This window comes from Chroicocephalus ridibundus, chromosome 4 (genome assembly GCF_963924245.1).
Source record: "Chroicocephalus ridibundus chromosome 4, bChrRid1.1, whole genome shotgun sequence".
Lineage (NCBI taxonomy): Eukaryota > Metazoa > Chordata > Aves > Charadriiformes > Laridae > Chroicocephalus > Chroicocephalus ridibundus.
In genome coordinates, this window is record NC_086287.1 from 4,213,607 (window position 1) to 4,220,337 (window position 6,731).

The window sequence follows — 6,731 nt, forward strand, 5'->3', positions numbered from 1 at the left end:
AACGTTTATTGGAAATAATTTAAATTACGTATAGTTGTGACTTAGTTAATGGAAATTAACGACTACCGTTTGGGTATAAGCAGAACTGCTGGAATGTAACGGAAGTCAATACGAGCAGCCCCAAATGGTTGCGATAAGGAAGTACTTATTGATATTAGTGATCTTCAATATTTTCCATTGGAACTACAATCTAATACAGACCCTATTGCTGTGGACTTCATCTAGGGCACAGGGATAAGAAATCGCTAATAATATTATGGACGTAAAGTGTCACTAATCCAGTAACTTGCTACACTGGGTATTGAAATAATTAATGCAGTAGATCATTCTTAATTATAGTCTCGTATTTACAGAAAAACCGAAACTGAGGCTGTTATTGATTAAAAGAGGTGCCATATTGCAGACTTTTCTAACCTTGTAACTATATTGTTCTTGAATTTCATATAGCGTAGCTTAGATTTTTACATCTGATTTGAATTACTTGGATGTCTTAAAGATCTGTGTTCCAACCAGATGTGAGAAATGGCTTTGGTTTGGAAAGTTTCAAGGAAGGACCACCAAATAATGAGGAAAAAACCAACTCTCTGTTATTTTTTCCCCACACCTTCAGTGGAAAATAGAAAAAAAATAAAGTATCTCAATTAATATGACTTGGGATCTGTCAGGAAAATGTTCGCTACCTGCAAAGTATCTTTACCATTTTTTCCAGCTCAAAGTTATATACTGGGCTTGATAAACCCCTGTAACTGAAAGAATTAAATATTTCTGTACATAGTCTTACTATTTACTGTGCTTTATGCATGTTCTGTCACAAAGCCAACACTTTAACTATGCAGAATTTCTGCTAGTTAAGCACCGCTGGCTGTACTAACTACGGTAATTGGCTGTACTCATAGAATACATATATTCTAGTTAACCACACTAAAACCACAACTTCTTTTTTGTTTTTCTTGTCATTAAACTTTTGGATTTGTCATTTAACTTAGTTATTTTAAAAAAAAATATTTAGAAAGTTAATTCAAGTATTCAGTTTAATCCGAAGAGGTTACCTCTTTAAGAGGAAGATTAGGTCATGTGCTACTTTTGTACCACATTTTCTTTTGTTGTCTTTACTTGGTGGAAGTACTTTATCTCTCAGAATCGGCTTTGTGTTGCAAAGTTATGTGATAAAGATTAAAGGCATTCTGGTTTTCGAAATATTCTGTGACATGTAGAGAAAACCCTCTATTCTTGTGAAATTCTCATTGGTGAACTGGCGATGACTGCTAGGAATTGACCACAAAAAGAGCATGGAAAAAAAGCAAAGTGAATTTATCTACAAAGGGTAAATAAAGGTTGGAAATTTATTTGGAAATACTTCTAAAGCTCTGTTGAACATACCGCTGAAAAACTGAAAGAATTAACTAGTTTGTTATGCCATATACAATGTTTAATACTGGTATGTATTTCAAGCTAGTGGTAAAAACAAAGGAACTACAATAAACAAGTTACTATTAGCTCACAAAGATACCATCTGTACTTACCTGTGAGAAGTCCAAGGAGTACAGAGACCACGTTTCAAGTACTGAAAACGACTGGAAAATATCATTGGCATTATTCCTTTTAATTATACCTGGTGATTTGTTTTGGGATTTATAATCCTGACCTTGATATGCTATAAACAGAACCTTCATTTAAAAGGGATTAAGGTTGGTTATGTGTGATAACCCACCTTAACATAAACTCTGTCTGTAAGAAGATGCCGAGTTATGGAACGCCTCCTACCCATTCCCTTTCCCTGCCAGTGGCCACTACACTGCTTCGGAGAACTCCTCATGCCGCCAAGTGACAACGGAACATCCTGCGGATGAGCCTTCTCGGGGTATAAAACGCTGTCTTACTCAGACCACCAACAGTAGCGTTATTTGGGATGGACAGATGTGACGCGCACAAGTTCAACGAGCAATGCTGTATGCGTTACTGCGGTTTTTGCAACAAAGCATCAGTGGAGACCCCACCACAGAAGATTCAACTGTGGGTGGTTGAACCCCGTGGGCTCATGAAGGCAAAGGCGGCTAACGCAGATCGGCGTGTGGGCTTGGACAAGGGCAGCCCGCGCGAGGCTCTTCTGCACCCGCCGAGCTGGTCTGGTGGAGGCTGGTCCCAGCCCAGAAGAACTGTTGGGTGCCCAAACGTCACACCCAGTGTGGCCACCCTGGCTCCCAGCCTGGTGCTCAGATCAAGTCAGCTCAGAATAAAAATGCTGGGACTGCCTGTGCATCTGTCTAGTCCCCGATGTCTGAAGAAGTAGAAACCTAAGGGCTCTACTCCCGACAGAAGCAAAATGCTAAGAATTAAACATTTTTAATGCAGCTCTCAAAGGAATGGAACTGCCTGAGTCCTGGTCCTGATTGTGGCTCCTCTCCAGCTGGAAATTCAGGGAAAGATGGCCATTTCTTCGGCAAATTCCTTTCCACATACCGCACACGCACACGCACACACGTGGGGTTGTGAAGTGGTTACATCTTTGCTGAGGGTTTTGTTATAGGTTGGGTTAAGCCTTGTTGAAAATGGTAGGTTTTTAACCACCACCCTTCTCTTCTGAGCTACGGGAGACAGTTCAGCACATGTTCGGGCCCAAAACAAATACAACCGTAAGGTTGCCCAGGAATTTAAAAGATCTGGGTGGGGAGCCTTGTTGAGTTTGTTTTGGGCAGGGATGCACGTGGAAAAGAGACAGAGCGGCAGAGTCGGAGCTCGGAAGCAGGCTGGGAGGAGAGGTGGGCAGTCTGCGGGAGCCGTGGTGCACAGCCTCAGGAGGAGCCCGGAGAGAGGGATTTCAGTCCCAAGGTTTGCTGGAAAGACCTTGGGAACACAAACAAGGAATCCTTCTTTTACGTGAGTCGGGATATGTGATTCAGTAGCAGTGCAAAAGTGGGCAACTGTATATTCAAGTCCCATTCAAAGCTGTACGCAATTGTAGTCATCCCAAGTAACAAAAAATTGTGAATAAAGAGAGGAAGCGGCATCAAGAAGAAATTGGCTCACCTATGTTCTTGAAATACCTTGCCACTACCTTTAACCATTAGAGAATTTTGAAAGACTGGTCATGTATTAGGCCAAAGCAGCATCAACTTAAGGAAGTCCTTACAAGTCTATTTTTATATTAATTGAAAGTCATACTCTGAACAAAATTATTTGAAAATTCCCAGATAATTCAGCCTCTACTTGCAGATGATGAACAGGGAATTCGGTAAATTCTGCATACAGCCAGAATAAAGAGCCCGAGACCTTCTTTAGTTAATAAACGCAAGTGAAATATTTGAACAATCTGATAACAAACGCTGAAACAGGCCCCGGACTGCTTATTTAAGCCACAGTTGTAACAAGAGCCTTGGGAGATTTACCTGTGGTAGGACTGCAGATGTGGTTACTCAGAGATTTTGGTAGGATTTTTAAACTCGTATAACTGTACTTTATTTCTGTATATTTCAACTGGGGCCAGAGCCCTTATCATTGCTGAAACAGGGATTTATAGCACGGTATTCCCTTTAGCATTCATGTAGAAGGCCACGGAGCCCTCGCTCCTAGACTTGCTGATATAAAGATAATCATCTTTGAAGTGAACTTCCTAGGAACCAAGTCCTCCTCCGGCTGGAGGCAATGGAAATGCTATTGCTGACTTCAGCGGCAGTAAATTTCAGTTCTAACATTTTTTATGACACCTCTTTTTGGAACAGATAGATTTGCTTGAGCGTTTGTTACTAATTGCCTGCGTGTTTTTGTTCGTAGTACTGTTAAATGAACCTCGTAATGTATTTCTCATTTTTTAACAAAAGAATTTGCAGAAAGGAAATCTTTTAAATATTGAACTTGCATCTCTCCTTTGTCTTCCTTTTTATTATCCATTCATTTAAAAGGAAGGTGTTCATGATGTGAGTTTTGGCAAACGGTTCATAAAATGTAAGTTCTATTTTATTTTTCGTGATGCAGAGAAAGAGGGAGAGAGAAATCCCATCATTTCAGCAATTTATTTGTTTTTCCACACTAAGTCACAGCCCAGCATGACGTGAAATGACAGCGATACCAACCCCAAGAATCACGACTGTCCAGTGGAAAAGCCGACTGACTCCTCAGCGCTGTAAGTGGCACTGCTCTTTACTGTTATTGAAATGAATTTCAAGGGCCTGGGGTTTTGCTCTCAAATCATGCATTATGTTATCACTTTTCTGGTCTCACGTCATTTATTCAAAAGCAATTTTTTTTCCTCGATTCACAGCTATCCACACATACGCGATACGAAACATTACGTGCCATATTTTATCTCTCCCCGGGTATAAGTCTCCAATGTGTTGATGTTGATGTGAGGTGAGGACGCTCAGTGCTTCACAAAACCAGGCCCTAAGCAAAAGGCAAACGTGATGTTTCGATGAGTAACAAATGGACATGGTGAAGGTGGTGATTAAAGGCTGTTATAAATACACTTTGGGGTTCTGATACTGCAATCTGCTTCTATTTTATTTCTGTGACTCATTTCATCACAGAGTATATCTGAGAGTCCTGTCATTTAGTGTTAATGTTCCATGAGGATCTTTTACATGCGATTTTTATTTAATGACTCTTGACCAAGGGCAGAATTCTGCTTTTAGCGGCACAGGATAGAGCACTGACCTCCGTGGTGCTTCATATTTGTTCCGCCCCCCTTTCTCCTCCACCAAATTTCGCATTGCGGAGGGCGCTCAGCAGGCACCAGGAATGGAGCTCACCTCACCGAATGTGGAGGTGGAGAGACATTTACCTACACATCAGCTGGTCACTCACATTCTCCTCGTCGCTGATGGGAAGAAACAGACACCCGTAGGCTGTGATTCATCTTACCTGTCTTAGACGTTCAGGAGAATGGGGACTGAGACCCCACAGTGCCTACGCCACAGTGACTGGTTCGGATACTGTTGCTTTCACTGTCCCTATCAACCTTGCTCAGCTGAATCCCACGCCTTGATACTTTTCTGAAGTCAAAGACAGCTCCACCTCAAGCCATTTTTGGGATTTATAGCGACTTTTCATGCCTTTTCCTTGCCTATCGTGAAAGCACTGTGATAAACAGGATTTCAAAAAAAATAACTGAAGTCACCTGATGACAAAGCAACGTTCACCACGCTAAAACCCGTCCCTCTGGCTTTCACTCACATTAATATTTTGGTATCAGCAGGAAGCGGTACTCCACAGTTGGGATCTGATGAGGTGTTTACAATCTTCTGTGTGGACTCATTCACAATAAAAAAGAAAAAGATTGTTTTGGAGATAAGAAGTTGTCATTCCACAAGCTGAAACTACGGAAGTTCTTTTGTTAGGAGTTAAGATGTTCAGTGACGTGTTTGGTACTTCTGCCTTAAACAGTCTGGGCTTCCTTTAAAAATTAAAGTGCAAAATTAGTTTCTTCAATACTGTCTGACTAAGAATGTCAGGCATTCTTATATTGAATCCCGTCCTTTGAATCGTTCTTTTTAAAAAACTTGTTTATCTATAATTTCGGTCAGTGTTTTTAGAGCAAATTGCCTCGCGGTTCTCAAAACTGACGAGCAAGGTGGCCCTCAGTAGGGCTGGTGTAGTCTAGTCTCCATGTAGCAAATATGCTGCTTAATTTTGCTAACCGGGCTGGCCAAAATCTCAGTGAGGATCCAAATCCGAATTTTGCAAATTCAAAATTTGATCACCAATGAAATAAACCTCTCCTTTTGACTAGAGAAAATCTACCTTTGGATCTGAATTTTGGAGTCTGGGTTTCCCTCTACTTCCTGTCTGAGAGCATCGTTACGGCAACTCCTTGCACGAGTTCCTGTCTAATCGAAACGCTAGTGGCATGCATGTGTGCTAAACGAAGGAATGTAATAAAAAATTTATGAGTTAGTTACACTTTGAAGCAATAATGTGTTAAAGAGTTAAAAAGAGCTCTTTTTAAATTTTTTTTTTCCCCAGGTCCTTCAGGCCAGGAACTGTTCACAACGCACGGAGCACATTTGGGATCTGACTGCTGGTATTATTCCCTTTTGCAGTGTACTACATACGTCGTTTGTGATTTCCATGAATATGACAGAGATCTACACAGCGAAGCATGGTGCAGTGATACGAAACTCTCTCGGCGATTTTCAAAATATGCAACCCATAAATCATTCACCTTAACCCGGGTCCAAATTTGCATGAAACTGGGGGTCGATTGTCTCAAAAGCTAATTTACCAAAAGTCCAACCAGTCCCAGCTGTGTGAGAAGCACATAACGAAGTTAAAAAGGTAGGTTTCAGATGGCTTCAGGGTTTGTAATGGATGCTTTGCACAGCTGTAATGATGAGTGGGTGAGGAGAGTTAAGAATGAATAAAGTGTGGGTGGTGGAAATATTCACCGGGCATGTCACGGCTGGGGAGGAAGCGCAGGGGCCTCCCGGCCGCCGTGATGGGGAAGACCTCAAGGCTCCCTGGACATGGGGCCTAGTTATTTATTTATTTCAGCTCTGACACATTCTCATTAGGAAAGCAAAAAATGTGAAATCGATACCGTGCCTTTCGAAAGCAGGGAGCTGATTGTGGCTGAGCAGCAGAGCTGTCTTATAATCTGCTTCCAAACGTGTGGGTGCCTCTTGGGTTTCCTCAGCTATTTTATGGCCCATTTTCAAAGATTTCTGTAAAATCAGGCCAACAATGTCTGCATCCCCTACCACATCAGTGAAAAACTGGGCCGTGTTTCAGAGTCATGT